The sequence below is a fragment of the Scyliorhinus torazame genome, chromosome 30 (assembly GCF_047496885.1).
Source record: "Scyliorhinus torazame isolate Kashiwa2021f chromosome 30, sScyTor2.1, whole genome shotgun sequence".
Lineage (NCBI taxonomy): Eukaryota > Metazoa > Chordata > Chondrichthyes > Carcharhiniformes > Scyliorhinidae > Scyliorhinus > Scyliorhinus torazame.
In genome coordinates, this window is record NC_092736.1 from 19,129,450 (window position 1) to 19,145,993 (window position 16,544).

Below are 16,544 nucleotides of genomic sequence, written 5' to 3' on the forward strand. Positions count from 1 at the left end.
CATGCATCCCATAAGACGTCGGAGCAGAAGTAGGCCATTCGGCCCATCGAGTCTGCTTTGCCTTCAATGAGATCATGACCGACCTGATGTGATAATCCTCAACTCCACTTTCCCGCCTTATCCCCATAACCCTTGATTCCCTCACTCATTAAAAACCTGCCCCATCGCCTTGCAGACCCAGCAAATACTTATCAAAGGTGACATCGTCTTACAGAAGCGGAGGAGCACGAAGCTTATAGTGCAGCGACGAGACCAGTTGTTCAACATTCATCCCTGGCACCAAGATTCAACTCGCATCGTCATTTAATCAGCGGAGTGTGCGTTCCTCAGCCACCTTTGAAGCCACGAGACAAGCAGCTCTTTGAAGTCTGGCACGGATGACGAGATGAGAGCCCAAGTGTCCCTCAGGGAAATCAGGCTTTATGGAGCCCCCGGGGGCTTGCGAACAGATCACTGAACAAAATGAGTCCGTTTCTTCCCATTGTGAACACAGATAACCATATTTTAGATTTCCTATTGACACAATACTTTGTGCTGATGCTGGAGAAAGAGCACATTTGTAAATGTTGCGTGTGGCAGCATCTTGCACAGCTGCTTGGCTAATGGCAAACGTGTCAGCGCATAAAGTGGTGAGACTGAGAGCTTTTAATGCACCCTGCCACGGTTGTTTAAATCTCATTCTGACATGATGTCGCTGGCCTGCTTCAGAACTTACTCTCTGTGTGAGGAAGCGAGAAAAGAGAGGCTTGCTTTCTTGTAGTGACTGTTTCGTTTCCCCAAAGGGCTTGTCCCTGCCAATTAAATATTTTTTAATGCACGCTCACTGTTGTAATGTGACGAAACACAGCCGTCAATTTACGCACAGCAAGCTCCCACAAACAGCAATCTTATCGTGGCCAGGCCATCTTTTTAATGACACTGCAATGGCACTGTGATGACGCAAACAACTGAGGTTGTTTAGCACCGGACTACGTGGCTGGCTTTGAAAGCAGACCAAGGCAGGCCAGCAGCACGGTTCAATTCCCGTAACAACCTCCCCGAACAGGTGCCGGAATGTGGCGACTAGGGGCTTTTCACAGTAACTTCATTTGAAGCCTACTTGTGACAATAAGTGATTTTCATTTCCTTTAATTTCAATGAAGTTACTGTGAAAGGCCCCTCGTCGCCACATTCCGCCGCCTGTTCGGAAGGTGATGTCCAAATCACCTAACAAGCACGTCTCTCGGGACTTGTGGGAGGAAACCGGAGCGCCCGGAGGAAACCCACGCAGCCACGGGGAGAACGTGCAGACTCCGCACAGACAGTGACCCAAGCTGGGAATCGAACCTGGGACCCTGGCGCTGTGAAGCAACAGTGCTAACCACTGTGCTATCGTGTCACCCATACAAGGGATGAAGAATGGCAAAGGCACCAGGGAAGAACCCCCTCTGCTCTCCTTCAGGAAGGCATCATTTATGCTCACCCTAAAAGACCTGCTTAGATGTTTGGTCCAAAAAGAAGAGGGTATCTCCACCTGCGCAGCACTCTCTCAGTACTGTGCTGTAGTCACAGCCTTGGTTTTTGAATTCAGATCTTCCGAGTGGGAGCTGAACCCACAACCGTTTGGACCAGACACAGGAAGGCTGAGCCGCAACGGACACCTGGGGCGGGATTCTCCAACCCCCCCGCCGGCGTGAATCCCGCACCCGCCGGCTGTCGAATTCTCCAGCGCCGGAGATTTGGCAGGGGCGGGAATCGCGCCGCGCTGGTAGGCGGCCGCTGGTAGCGGGCCCCTCAGTGATTCTCCGGCCCGCAATGGGCCGAATGTCCACCCGATTTTTGCTGGTCCAGCCAGCGCCGGACTGATTTACGCCCCGCCAGCTGGCAGGAAAGGCCTTTGGTGCCCCGCCAGCTGGCACGGAAATGACATTGCGTTAGCGGGAGCGTTAGCGGCCGCTCACGGCATCCCCGCACATGCGCAGTGGAGGGGGTCTCTTCCGCCTCCGCCATGGTGGAGACCGTGGTGAAGGCGGAAGGAAAAGAGTGCCCCCAGGGCACAGGCCCACCCGCGGATCAGTGGGCCCCGATCACGGGCCAGGCCACCGTGGGGGCAACCCCCCGGGGCCAGATCGCCCCGCGCCCCCCCCCCCCAGGACCCCGGAGCCTGCCCGCGCCACCTTGTCCCGCCGGTAAGAAAGGTGGTTTAATCCATGCCGGCGGGCCAGGCATTCTAGCAGCGGGACTTCGGCCCATCCGGGCCAGAGAATCGGCGGGGGGCGGCCGCCAACCGGCGCAGTGCGATTCCCGCCCATGCCGAATCTCCGGTACCGGCGGGGGCGGGATTCACGCCAGCCCCCGGCGATTCTCCGACCCGGCGGGAGTCGGAGAATCGCGCCCCTGATCTCTCGACCCCCCCGACACCCTAACTCACCAGTTTGGAGGTACATGAGACAACCCGCACCCCACCCCATTCCGACAGGGCACCCCCCCCCCCGATCTGCAACTGGGCACAATGCCAGCTTGGCACCATGGTAGCGGCACTGCGAGGGTGCCAGGCTGGCAGTGCCAGGTTGTCCAGCTGGCGCCAGCAGTCCATCTTGCCCGGAGGCTGACCACCATTTGTGGGGACCAGCACTGAGCGCTGCCCGGCTGGCCAGGCCGATCGATGCCAGGTGGTCGATCGATCCGGCATCAACGCGGTTAAGTGGGTTCTTACACTCACTTATCCATGCGAGAAAATGGGCGGGCCCCAGGTCGCAACGTCTCACGAGATTTGGTTAGATTTCGCGAGGCCTAACGGCCATCGGGAATCCCTGGGGAGGCCTCTCCTGGGATCTACCAGCCGTGTCCCACCCCGAATCCGGCAGGACGCATCCGGTACATCGCACCCTGTACAACAGGTATTTACTCTTTAGCTCGCTGGTCCACACGACCCAGGGTCCTGCTCCCAGGGCTCCGCGCAAACTCCCCATTGGCTGGAGTTCACGTGCTCCTGTGCGATTGGTCCCGAGCTGGTCACATGGTCTGTGGAGCTCGCCCCCCCCCCTTAAAAGGGTACCACGGGCTGGTTTAGCACACTGGGCTAAATCGCTGGCTTTTAAAGCAGACCAAGGCAGGCGAGCAGCACGGTTCAATTCCCGTACCAGCCTCCCCGAACAGGCGCCGGAATGTGGCGACTAGGGGCTTTTCACAGTCACTTCATTTGAAGCCTACTTGTGACAATAAGCGATTTTCATTTCATTCACTTGTACAGCAGTTTAAAAAATATCTCCTTCGAAATATGTTCACTTGTTTTTAACCAAATAATGTGTCCATGTTGTAATTCATAGGGCATTCCTGGGACAAAGATGGTGTTGCCTTGCCTGAAATGAAGTAGGAAGAAAATGAAAATGAAAATCTCTTATTGTCACGAATAGGCTTCAAATGAAGTTACTGTGAAAAGCCCCTAGTCGCCACATTCCGGTGCCTGTTCGGGGGTGGGGGCTGATACGGGAATTGAACCGTGCTGCTGGCCTGCCTGGGTCTGCTTTAAAAGCCAGCGATTTAGCCCAGTGAGCTAAACCAGACAAGGCGAGAGGGAAAAAGTTGTTAAAGAAAACCAAACATGTTAACACTCGAATCTATTATTTACACAAACCTACCAGAACCGTGTACGCATGTTATTTGCTTGATCTGTTTGGTATGACCTGATTGTTGGTGGAGCCGCTAATATAATTGTGATGGATAGTCCACCTCACATGAACATACAAATTAGGAGCAGGAGGTAGACCACTCGGCCCCTCGAGCCTGCTTTGCCAATCAATAAGATCATGGCTGATCTGATCTGATCACGTTCCTCTCTACTCCCGATAACCTTTCGCCCCTTTTCTTCTCAAGAATCTTATCTACTTCTGCCTTAAACGACATTCAAAGAATCTGCCTCAGCCTCATTCTGAGGAAGAAAGTTTCAAAGCCTCACAGCTTCTGAGAGAACTTTTCTTTCGCCTTATCTCTGTCTTAAATGGACGACCCCATATTTGTAAGCAGTGACCCCCTCGTTCTAGGTTTTCACACATGAGGAAACATCCTCTCCACGTCCACGCTGTCAAGACCCCTCTGGTTCTTACGCGTTTCAATCCAGTCGCCTCTTGCTCTTGTAAACTCCAGCGGAGGCATGTCTCACCTGTCCAACCTTTCCTCATAAGATAACCTGTCCATTCCAGGTATTAATCTAGTAAACGTGCTCCAGTCCCGCAAGGATAAAGGAAAAACCTTAACGATCTAGGCGTCTTCGGCCTACAGCTCCTGCTCCCACCCATCTCCACAGTAACTCCCGAGCCAAAGCCATTGGTTAAAACTTCACAATGACATAATCAAAACCTGGCATAGGTATGAAAAGAAGGTTCCTGCTGACGGCATTAATGGCATGAGGGCCTTGGTGGCAAGGCCAGACATTTGACGCCCATCCCTAACTACCCTTTAACTGAGTAGAGTAGAGGCACTATCACGTTGGTCTGGAGTCGCTTGTGGGCTAGGCCAGGTAAGGATGGCAGATTTCCTTCAGTGAAATATTTGGGCCTGTAGGTTTTTTTTTTACAAGAATCAATGATCAGGTCATGGTGACAATTATTGAGATTAACTTCACCACCAGCTGCCATGTGGGATTTGAACTCATGCCCCAGAACATTAGCGCGGGCCTCCTATGCTACTAGCCTAGTGATATTACCACAACACCACCAAATCCCACCTTTCAGCGTGCTTTTCGATCATAAGACATAAGGCAGAGGAGCAGAATTGGGCCATTCGACCCATTCAATCATGGCTGATATTTTTCTCATCCCCCATTCTCATGCCTTCTCCCCATAACCCTTGATCCTCTTAATAATCAATAACCTATCTCTGTCTTAAAGAAACTCAGTGATTTGGCCTCCACAGCCTTCTGCAGCAAAGAGTTCCACAGATTCACCACCCTCTGGCTGAAGAAATTCTTCCTCATCTCCGTTTTAAAGGACTGTCCTTGAGGCTGTGCCCTCGGGTTCTAGTTTTTCCTACTCGTGGAAACATCTCTCCACGTCTACTCTATCTAAGCCTCTCGGTATTCTGTAGATTTCAATGAGATCCCCCCTCATCCTTCTAAACTCCATCGAGCTTTATTTTCAGATAAAGGTAGATAGTTTTTTGAAGAATAAAGGGATTAAGGGTTATGGTGTTCGGGCCGGAAAGTGGAGCTGAGTCCACAAAAGATCAGCCATGATCTCATTGAATGGTGGAGCAGGCTCGAGGGGCCAGATGGCCGACTCCTGCTCCTAGTTCGTATGAGTACAGACCCAGAGTCCTCAACCGCTCCTCATATGACAAGCTCTTCATTCCAGGAATCATTCTTGTGAACCTCCTCTGGACCCTTTCCAAGGCGAGCACCTGCTTCCTTCGATACGGGGCCCAAAACTGCTCACAATACTCCAAATGGGGCCTGATAGAGCTTCATACCTCAAAAGAACATGCAGTGTATAAGTAAATCCAAGACTTATTATCGCTAGCTCAAAGGATAAAAACTGACCGCCAAATTACTCTCTCACAGCATCAAAGCTTTTTCTCCTGTTGACAAAAATCAGTATAAAGAATATATTCAAGGCTGAGTTGCACAGATTTCTGGTTGAGTCAAAGGTTATGGCAATCAGGCATTGAGGCGAATCAGATCACCCACGATCTTAGCGAATGGCATGCAAGTCCAATTGGCTGTATGGCCTCTCCTGCCCTGATTTCTTACGATCCTTAACGAAAAAAAATCAGAAATCCCGAGGAGCATCGCATTTCATCTTCCGTTTCATGAATATATAATAATTTGCTGTGACTGTTCTCTGTGATGTATCGGCCTGGCTCAGTACCATCCATGGCCCATTGGTACCACTGCTGCCTCCGCGGCAGGAGTTTGTGCATTGCTATCTCACTCCCGGGGCTAGAGCACAAAGCGTAGACTGGCGCTCCAGTGCTGTACTTGAGGGAGCGCTGCACTGTTTGCAGTTGCTATCTTTTGTGTGAGATGTGAAGGCTGCCACAGTATTTTACAAAAAATAAAGCTTGGCCATGTGGTATTATCATAACTATTAGCATTGCAAGAGTTAATGTAGTGTCGAGAGTAGCCACTAGAGGGAGCTACAGTTACAACTATATAAGGCAGTAATGCTAGACCTTTGGGGAGGAGTATATGCTGGAGTTAGCTGGTGAAGGTCATAAGAGCAGATAGTGCAAGTGAGGTTAGATCATAGTTTAAACCAGTTGTGAGATTAGCAGTAGATAAGTGTAGTTAAATGTTATTGATCAATTGTGTATTCTTAAGGAGGACGTGTCGAATCCACGTACTAGTAAATAAATAGTGTAAATAAAATCATAGCTTTGTTTAAGTTAAAGCTATTTTGTGGCCTTTGTGAACACTGCGCCAACCATCCTAAAATAAACTACACAAGAACACCACAGGCCCTTTTCCCTGGTGTTGAAGCCACTGCTCAAACTTCAGTTATTACCACTGTGCGCCAATTGTCCACTGTATTTGGCCCATGTTGTGGCCCAGGGTTTAGAGAACCCCAAAGTGTATCATGGAGTTTACCTGACCCACAACTTTTAATAGATTTTGGTTATGGGGAGCACACAGTCCTACTTTACAGGTGTGATGCAACAGAGGACTAAAGTACTTTTAAATTAAAACAATGTTTATTTATGAAACCAGTTAACACTTTATAAACCCACAGTAAACATCTTAACAACTATCAACACCAATCATCCCCACAGATGCAATATTCTATAAGTAATCCTTAATCTTTCCTTGGAACATCCATAAGACGAAAGACCCTTTTTAACACAGAGATCAGGTTTAAATTCTCTACTGAGAGCAGTTATCACTTTGAAATCATCCAAATGATCTGGAGACAGTCTTTAGTTTGCAGAGAGATCCTTATACAGCTCTTGCTTTTCCTGCAGCTATCCAGATCTCAAAACGAAACTAAACACGCCCTGTAGCTGCCTGCTCAAAAACGAGAGTGAAAGACAGACAGCCCAGCTCCACCCACTCTCTGACATCACTGCAGCTATTCGATAAACACCCATTTCTTAAAGGTACATCCACTACAGCTATTTAATAAACACCCTGTTCTTAAAGGTTCTCTCACATGAGACCCATTCAAATCATGACTGGACTCCAAAAGCACTTTATTGACCAGAAAGCACTTTGGACCATCCTGAGATCAGGCGCTTTATAAATGCACGTTCTTTCTTTTGATGAATTTACAAATTACTGGACGCACTACAATATCCATTTGTGTCACGTTTGGTACCATTCCTTTCCAGTGTTAAGAATATGGAACAAAGGTGGATAAATGAGCTGAAGGGCAGATCAGTCTTGACCTAATTTTTAAAAATGTGTCTTTCACAGGAGATGGCCATCGATGCCTAGACTGGCATTTATTGCCCATCCCTAATTGCCCCTTGAGAAGGTGGTGATGAGCCTTCCCCTTGAACCGCTGCAGTCCCTGAGGTGTAGGGACACCGACAGCGCTGCCAGGAAGGGAGCTCCAGGATTTTGACCCAGCGACAGTGACGGAACGGCCGATTTATTTCCAAGTCAGGGTGGTGTGTGCCTCGGAGGATGAATGTCGGAAGAGGCTCATGGGGCTGAATTGCCAACTCTTGTCCCTACATGTTGTAGCTGAAGAATAAAACAAATGTGTTGCTTAAAAATTCATCCTGAACCCTCTGACTATATCACCATCCATGACAATGTTGCCTATTAGATTTATAAATTACCACAGTTACACGTCCAACATGTACATATGGCATTTTTGTTGCTAGCCATTTGTTTGATGGAAGGTATTAAATTAAAATGTCAAAAAAAGGTTGGCTTATGGTGTTCAGGCCGCCCATTAATAATAGCTTTAATTGATGTCTTAGTCATTGTGTGAAAGCCTTGGAGTTATTTGCAATTACAACAAAAGTTGGTTGCTGCCAAAAACCATTCTGCTGTAAGTGCTAAACGGACAGCGATGTTACTGCAGTGGGGATAGCTGCACTTATGGAGCGCCTGCAATATCACAATGAAGACAATCAGTTAAAACAATCGTTAGGAACTCAAGATAGATTTAAGTACGTTGCATTTATATTTGTGGGTGTTAGGAACAAGATATAGCTTTAAGTTTAATTTTCATTCTTTACAGCCAGGCCTTCCAAGCCTGGGCCAATCATGATTCCTGTCTAAACTAAAACCTTCTGCACTTCCGGGTCCGTATCCCTCTATTTCCATCCTATTCATGTGTTCGTCAAGATGCCTCTGCAACGTTGCTATCGCATCTGCTTCCACCACCTTCCCCGCCAGGTACTCACAATCCTCTGTGTAAAAATGTTGCCTTGCACATCAGCTCTAAACGTTCCTCCTCGCACCTACATTCCCTAGTAATTGACTTTTCCACCCTGGGAAAAAGTGTCTCACTATCTACCCACTCTGTCCATGCCACTCATAATTTTGCACTTTTATCAGGTCACCCCTCAACCTCCGTGAAAACAATCCGAGTTTATCCAACCTCTCCTCATAGCTAATACCCTCCAGACCAGGCAACATCCTGGTAAACCTTTTCAGTACCCTCTCCAAAGCATCCACATCCTTCTGGTAATGTGCCGACCAGAATTGAATGCCAAAATTCCAAATGTGGCCTAAGGCTCTGTACAGGTGTAGCATGACTGCTCAATTTTTATACTCAATGCCCCGACAGATGAAGCATGCCATATGCCTTCTTAACTACCTTAACCATCTGCTTTGCCCTTTTCAGTGACCTGTGGACCTGTACACCTAGATCTCTCTGACTGTCAATACTCCTAAGAGTTCTGCCATTTACTGTATATTTCTTTCCGGTATTAGACCTTCCAAAATGCATTACCTCACATTTGTCCGGATTAAACTCGATCTGCCATCTCTCCGCCCAAGTCTCCAACCGATCTCTCTCCTGATGTATCCTCCAAAAAAAACCTTCGCTATCCGCAACTCCACAAACCTTTGCATCATCCGCAAATTTACTGAGCAGAATAGCTACATTTTCCTTCAAATCATTTATATATATATTACAATCAACAAAGGTCCCAGCACAGATCCCTGCGGAACACCACTACAGCATTCCATTCAGAAAAACACCCACCATGACTCTGTGTCTCATATGACAGAGCCAGTTTGTATCCATCTTGCCAGCTCACCTCTGATCCCGTGTGACTTCACATTTTCTACCAACCTGCCATGAGGGATCATGCCAAAGGCCTTACTGAAGCCCATGTAGACAACATCCACTGCCTTTCCTGCATCAATCAACTGCATCACTTCCTCAAAAAACTCAATCAAGTTAGTGAGACACAACCTCCCCTTCACAAAAGCATGCTGCCTTTCGCTAATAAGTCCATTTGCTTCCAAATGTGAATAAATCCTGCCCCTAAGAATCTTCTTCAATAATTTCCCTATCATTGACGTAAGGCTCACCAGCCTAAAATTTCCTGCTACCCTTCTTAAACAAAGGAACAACATTGGCTATTCTCCAGTCCTCTGGGACCTCACCTGTAGCCAATGAGGATACAAAGATTTCTGTCAAGGCCCCAACAATTTCCTCGCTTGCCTCCCTCAGTAGTCTGAGGTAGATCACATCATGCTCTGGGGACTTATCTACCTTAACTACTTTTTAAGATGCCCAACACCTTTTTGATAACAATGTGACCCAGAATATCTGCACCCCCTTCCCTAGACTCATCATCCACCATGTCTTTCTCTTTGGTGAATACTGATGCAAAGTGCTCATTTAGTACCTTAACCCATTTCCTCTGGCTCCACAGATAGATTCCCTCCCCTGTCCTAAAGTGGGCCAACCCTTTCGCTGGCTACCCTCTTGCTTTTTATATATGTGTAAAATGCCTTGGGATTCTCCAAAATCTTATTTTCCAAGGACTTTTCATAACCCCTGTTAGCCCTCCTAACTTTTTGCTTAAATTCCTTCCTACTTTATTTACCCACTGAAAATTAATGTTTCGGTATTTTATTTGATAGTCACATTGATTTGTGGTAAAAAAAAACAAAATCGTCATTAATTTATTCATGGTCCTTGGGCGGCACGGTAGCACAGTGGTTAGTTCTATTGCTTCACAGCGCCACGGTTCGATTCCCACTTGGGTCTCTGTCTGTGTGGAGACTGCATGTTCTCCCCGTGTCTGCGTGGGTTTCCTCCGGGCGCTCCGGTTTCCTCCCACAAGTCCCGAAAGACTTGCTTGTTGGGTGAATTGGACATTCTGAATTCTCCCTCTGTGTACCCGAACAGGCACCGGAATGTGGCGACTAGAGGCTTTGCACAGTAACTTCACTGCAGTGTTAATGTAAGCCTGCTTGTGACACTAATAAAGATTACTATATAAAAATAATGAGGGGCTAATTCATCAAACCAGTGTTCCCAGTGTCACCGGGATTGGCAAATGAATTAACCGCCCCCCAAACCTCCTGATCCTCCAGTGATTTCAGTCAATAGACACAAAAGGTGTCTATTTGTGTCTATAGACCAACACTCCCAGCAAACATCTGGAAATCCCGATTGAGGAATTGGCACCTGGGGGTTAATGTTAGCTGCTCCCAGAGTAGATCTGCAACTTTGCAGGGTATTATTTGTCGTGGTTTTATCGGAGATCATTTTGGAGCAATGCGGTGAGGAGTCACCACAGAATCATCAAGCTCATGGATTGGTTGGATGTTGACCGACTTGCTGAGCGTTTCTTTCTCTCTCTTTTACTTTATGAATTGGATCCAGCGCGGCCTCATTAAGTCGATGAACACAGAACATGGCTGCTGGCACAGTCGGCTGTATAGCCATCTGATCCATCTGGCTCTCCCCCCTTCTGAGTTCCTCATCACAGTTCAAGATAATTTGCTCCAAGTGGAAGTCACCAATTAGGACTAATGAGCAGCATTTAAACATATATCCTAAAAATACGAAGGGGGAGGGCAGCTATGATCTTCAGACTCAACTGGACGTGATAACGAACTGTAACAAAACAGTGTGGGGAGAAGCCATTTCTTTGGGAGAAGTTCGTACTGATCGACGTTTTGAGACATTTCATGCAGCTGGATGGACTTAAATACAAGGATTGCATCTCGCTTTGTGTGGGTTGGTTAGCTCAGCTGTCTAGACGGTTAGAGTGTGATGCAGAATGGAGACTAACAGCATGGGTTCAGTCCCCATCCCAGCTGTGCTAGGCCATGGAGGCTTGCCTTCCCTAGGCTTGACGTGGTGCCCCCTCAAGCTATACAGCAACTTGTCTCCCTCTAATGGAGAGAGACGTCTCTGGTTCTTCGTGGGCTAATTACCAAGCTACCTATACCTCTTCATCTTTCAGTACCAGTCTTGGACTGGAACAGAAAGATCTGCTGACTGGAAGACTATCTTACGGACTGATCTTTGGGGGAGGGGGAATGATGTGGGAGATGGGCATGTAGGAATCAGTAATTCTCATTCTTGACTTGTCGCCAGCATCTGGTCTGAGTTAGGCTGCTGGTACAGATATAGATAGATAGGTAGATAGATAGATAGATATATAGAAAGATAGATAGATACACGTATCATGATAGGTAGATGGATGTACAGGTATATAGATAGATAGGTAGATAGATAGATCGATCAATTGGTAGTTTGGCGGGGGAGGGAGAGGGTAGGGGGTGGCGGGTGGTGATGCATGGTGGGCTGGTGGGAAGGTAATGCAGTAGAAGACTAGGCACCCAGAGATGAGGGAAGGAAAGATGGCAGGGTGTGAGGCAGGGGAAGCAGGCAAATGCCAGGTCAGCGTCAGATCCTGAGGAAGGGTCTGGAGACCACGGAGAGGGAGGCCTGGATTGGATTGGATTTATTTATTGTCACGTGTACCGAGGTACAGTGAAAAGTATTTTTCTGCGAGCAGCTCAACAGATCATTAAGTACATGAGAAGAAAAGGGAATAAAAGAAAATACATAATAGGGCAACACAACATATACAATGTAACTACATAAGCACTCTGGCATCGGATGAAGCATACAGGGTGTAGTGTTAATGAGGTCAGTCCATAAGAGGGTCATTTAGGAGTCTGGTAACAGCAGGAGGAAGCTGTTTTTGAGACTGTTCGTGCGTGTTCTCAGACTTCTGTATCTCCTGCCCGATGGAAGAAGTTGGAAGAGTGAGTAAGCCGGGTGGGAGGGATCTTTGATTATGCTGCCCTCTTTCCCCAGGCAGCGGGAGGTGTAGATGTAGTCAATGGATGGGAGGCAGGTTCGTGTGATGGACTGGGCGGTGTTCACGACTCTCTGAAGTTTCTTGCGGTCCTGGGCCGAGCAGTTGCCATACCAGGCTGTGATGCAGCCAGGTAGGATGCTTTCTATGGTGCATCTGTAAAAGTTGGTAACTTTGGTAAGTCCGCCTGGGGTGGAGGGGAAGAATTCCTGCCCCTCATGGCCCACAAGCAGTGCAAGAAAAGCATGTAGCTGTGGAATTGGCAGCTCCTCAGGTTTAGGAAACCACCCAAAAGCAATAAAAATCAGCATAATAGGGAAATAATAAATAAATAAAATAGATTTTTCAGAATACTGGTCCGAACTGTGTTATTCGTTGTGGGCAAGCTGACAACTCTAAAATCCAAACGGGTGCTAAAATGTGAGGCACACGGACTCATATAAATATTATTATTACTGACTAGAGTTTTACTTCTGACCAGAAGGAAAAGTACTCGCCCACCTGGTTAGATTTCCTAATCCTAAGACCTGTCTGCCTGTCCTGGGGAGGTTAAAATACACCGTCCTCGTTTCAGTCTGGAGTTTTCATCGACAGAATTTAATGCAGGCCAAGAGGTCTCGCTTGGAGAGCTGGCGAGGACACAGTGTTGCATTCTGGGAAGGCCCACAGTATTTAATGCCAATCAGGCACGTGGCTGGCCATCCCCAGGATCGAGGCCCCCCCGGGGTCAGATGTCCAGCCAGCCAAGAGCTGCCGGCCAACCACTAGGCCATCAGTCCTTCATCGGTAGGCAGCACTACTGGGGAGACGCCCACCTGAGGCCCAGGATCGACAAGGGGCCAGGTCGCAGGTGAGTGATGGCGGGGCGGGGAGTCTTTGATGGTTGGGGCGGGGGGGGGTTTGGTAGCTTGGGAAGGGGTTGGTTTTTAGAGGCCTCCCGCTTCCCAATACTGCCTCTCCCAAACAGACACAGCAAAATCTTTGAATGGGGCCTGCAAGCAAATCCAACAGAACTTGCTTCATAAGAACATAAGAACTAGGAGCAGGAGTCGGCCATCTGGCCCCTCGAGCCTGTTCCGCCATTCAATGAGATCATGGCTGATCTTTTGTGGACTCAGCTCCACTTTCCGGCCCGAACACCATAACCCTTAATCCCTTTATTCTTCAAAAAACTATCTATCTTTATCTTAAAAACATTTTAATGAAGGAGCCTCAACTGCTTCACTGGGCAAGGAATTCCATAGATTCACAACCCTTTTGGTGAAGAAGTTCCTCCTAAACTCAGTCCAAAATCTACTTCCCCTTATTTTGAGGGTATGCCCCCAAGTTCTGCTTTCACCCGCCAGTGGAAACAACCTGCCCGCATCGATCCTATCTATTCCCTTCATAATTTTATATGCTGCTTGGTATCCCTGCCCCTTGCCTGGTGGATCTCAGCGGTGGCCAGATGAGACCCTTCGGCGAGAATTCCTGTCACAGACTTAATCGGGGTAGAGGTGGGAATGCAGTGGGGTCACCACCCTTCTGGCCAATAATGTAAATGCTCCTCTCCATCATCATACTCCCCACACAGGAGGGCATTAAATTCCACCCCATATTAGTACAATGTTCAATTTCTAAGAAACAAAAAACGACATTCATACAGGACCCTCTCGATGTCCCAGTGCGATTTCCAGCACTGTATTCCTCGACAATGAAGTACAATTGAAATGTAGGGAACTCAGCTGCCAACGTGTGCACAGCAAAGAGCAGGGCACAAGCTCAGAAATAGAAAACATAGAGGCAAAAGTCAAGACACCCACAGTGCCCCCACAGGCCGGGCGGAAATGCTCCCATGACCCAACCAGAGAGGTCAATAGCACGCAGGTGGAGAGGAGTGGGGGGGTGGAACGAGGCCCCAAAATTCGATTTCACACCAGCGTGAATTTGCAGCAGGGTTTTCCGATGCCTCCCGCCATGCCTCCTCTCTCCCCCCCCCCCCCCCCCCCCCATGCCCGATACATCAGCAGAAGAACAGGCCAGTCCCGAACACATCTGGACCAACGTGATGTGCAAAACGTCAGGACTTACCTGAAGAAAGCCTGGGCCTTCCTCTGGAGTTCAGGATGGAGCCCCCCGGCCATCCTGGAATTCCTCCCGCTGTCTTAGACACCTAGGGCAGAATTTGTCTCTTAATGGACGTGGGGCAAGCACTCAAAATAGGAGACAATCCCTTAAAATGCAGGACACTTGGTCACCCTGCAATAGGAAGGCACAGCAGAAGCCATGTTTCGACACAGGGCCCGATTAAACTAATTAGGAACAAAGTCCCATCGCGAGCACGTTTCCTGGAGCTTAGAGCGGCAAGAAATACGACACAACTCGCATCGTATAAGGGATCTCAGTGGGGATCATGCGGCCAAGGCCGCACTTAGCCCCTTTTTTATCCAGGAGAGCCCCGCTCATCAGGACTTCCCAGTGTAGCAAGAGATCGGGACGCCATTATTAATTAGCGTCCCGATCTCCGAGGCTCCCAAACCTCCCCCCACAGCCCGAAAGCCTTATGGGAGGGTCCAACCCTCCCCCACTAACACCCATGCCAGACACCCCAGCCTGATCGTAAATGCACAAAAATTGCCAGCTTGGCACCTTGGAATTGCCAACCTGCCAGTGCCCATGGCAGTGCCACCTGGGCACCTTGGCAGTGCCAGGGCAGCACCCTGCCCAAAGAGCATGCAGCTGTGGGCTTCCAATCCCCTGGGAAATCCCCACAAGTGCTGTTCCATCTGGTCCCTGTTTGTGGGGATTGGGAAGGGGATGAATCCAAAGCACCAGGTACCTCGGGAAACTACATGTTACAGTGAGACTAGCTGTCTCTCTCTAATATGCAGATTTGCCAAAAATGACTGGTAGTGTCATGTGAGAGTCCCCACTGAGCGGAATTCTCCCGGCCCTGCGCCGGGCCGGATAATCCCCGCAACCGCGCCAGGCCGCCCCGACGCCGGCAGGCCGGGCCGCTCTACGTGGCCGGGCCGCCAATTCTCCGGCCCGGATGGGCTGAGTGGCCGCTCTAGAAAGGATGTCCCGCCGGCGCCGTCCAGGCCTGGTCGCAGCCGGCGGGAACTCTGTGCGCAGGGTCGGGGGATGCCTGTGGGGGGGGGGGGGGCACCGACCCCGGGGGGGGGGGGGCCTCCGATGGGGCGCCGGCCCCTGAACTCCCGCGCTATGTTGCCTCAGGGCCGGCGTGTTGAGGGAGGCCACCACGCATGCGCGGGTTGGCGCCGGCGCCACTGCGCATGCGCCGATCCCGCGACGCACAGTTCGCGCCGGGATGGGAGGCTTGAGAGGCATGAACCGCTCCAGCGCCGTGCTGGCCCCCTGTAGGGGCCAGAATCGGTACTCCCAGCGGCCCGTTCATGCCGTCGTGAAATGCAACGCCCTTTCCGACGGCGTGGACATTCTGCCGCCGAATGGGAGAATCCCGCCCCACGTTTTTATCAAATGGCTGCAGTGATGTCATTGTGTGGGTGGAGCTGGAATGTGATTCTGCTTTTTTCTTTCGTTTTGGGCTGGAAGCTCTTTTTGGCTGTGTGTTTTAGTTTCACTTTCAGTTGGAGAGCTGCATTCAAACCAAGCAGATGTATGCTGGTCCCTCTCTCTGCATGCTAAAGAATGTCTCCAGATACTTGATGATTTCAAAGTAATACCTGTTTCTGTAGAGAATTCAAACCTTTGTTAAAAAGTGTTTTGGCTGATGGATGTTGTTCGGAAAGTTACTAAGGGTTACCTATAGAGTACTATATCTTTGGGGGGTATCAGTGTTGATAGTTGATAAGATGTTTACTGTGTGTTTATAAAATGTTAACTGGATTCATAGAATAAACATTGTTCTTGTTTAAAAAGACTTTAGCTCTCTGTTGCATCACACCTGTAAAGTGGGCCCTTGTGCTCCCCATAATCAAAATCTATTAAAAGTTGTGGGTCAGGTGAACTCCATGATATACTTTGGTGATCTCTAAACCCCAGCCCATAATAGCAGGATATACATCGCAGCGTCTCGTGAGATCGGGTTGGATCTCACGAGGCGTTGCAAGTCGGGTAGATCCCCTCCAGGCTTCTATCGGCCACGTTGCGCCGCGGCGAGCTGCTTTTCGGGCGCAGTGTGGCCATTGGATTGCACCCACAGTCTCATCACAGAAGATGGCAAATTTGCAATCAGATATCGAAACATGTCCAGAATACATTAGAAATGATAAAGCGTGAGTTGAGACATGAGTTGAAAGCTGCCATCTAATTTTAGCAATGAAATGATGCCCAAAATGACCCCTTCAATGTAGCGCTGT

The 16,544-nt window shown here is 49.0% G+C and overlaps 1 long non-coding RNA gene across 1 annotated transcript in view; it reads left to right on the forward strand.

Moving 5' to 3' along the window:
- Positions 1-7,693, forward strand: part of LOC140404409 (uncharacterized) — a 43,510-nt gene extending 35,817 nt beyond the window's left edge. Inside the window, exon 4 of the long non-coding RNA XR_011938502.1 lies at positions 7,385-7,693. This is a non-coding gene — a long non-coding RNA (uncharacterized lncRNA). The remainder of the gene's footprint in view (positions 1-7,384) is intronic.
- The last annotated feature ends 8,851 nt before the right edge of the window (positions 7,694-16,544 follow it).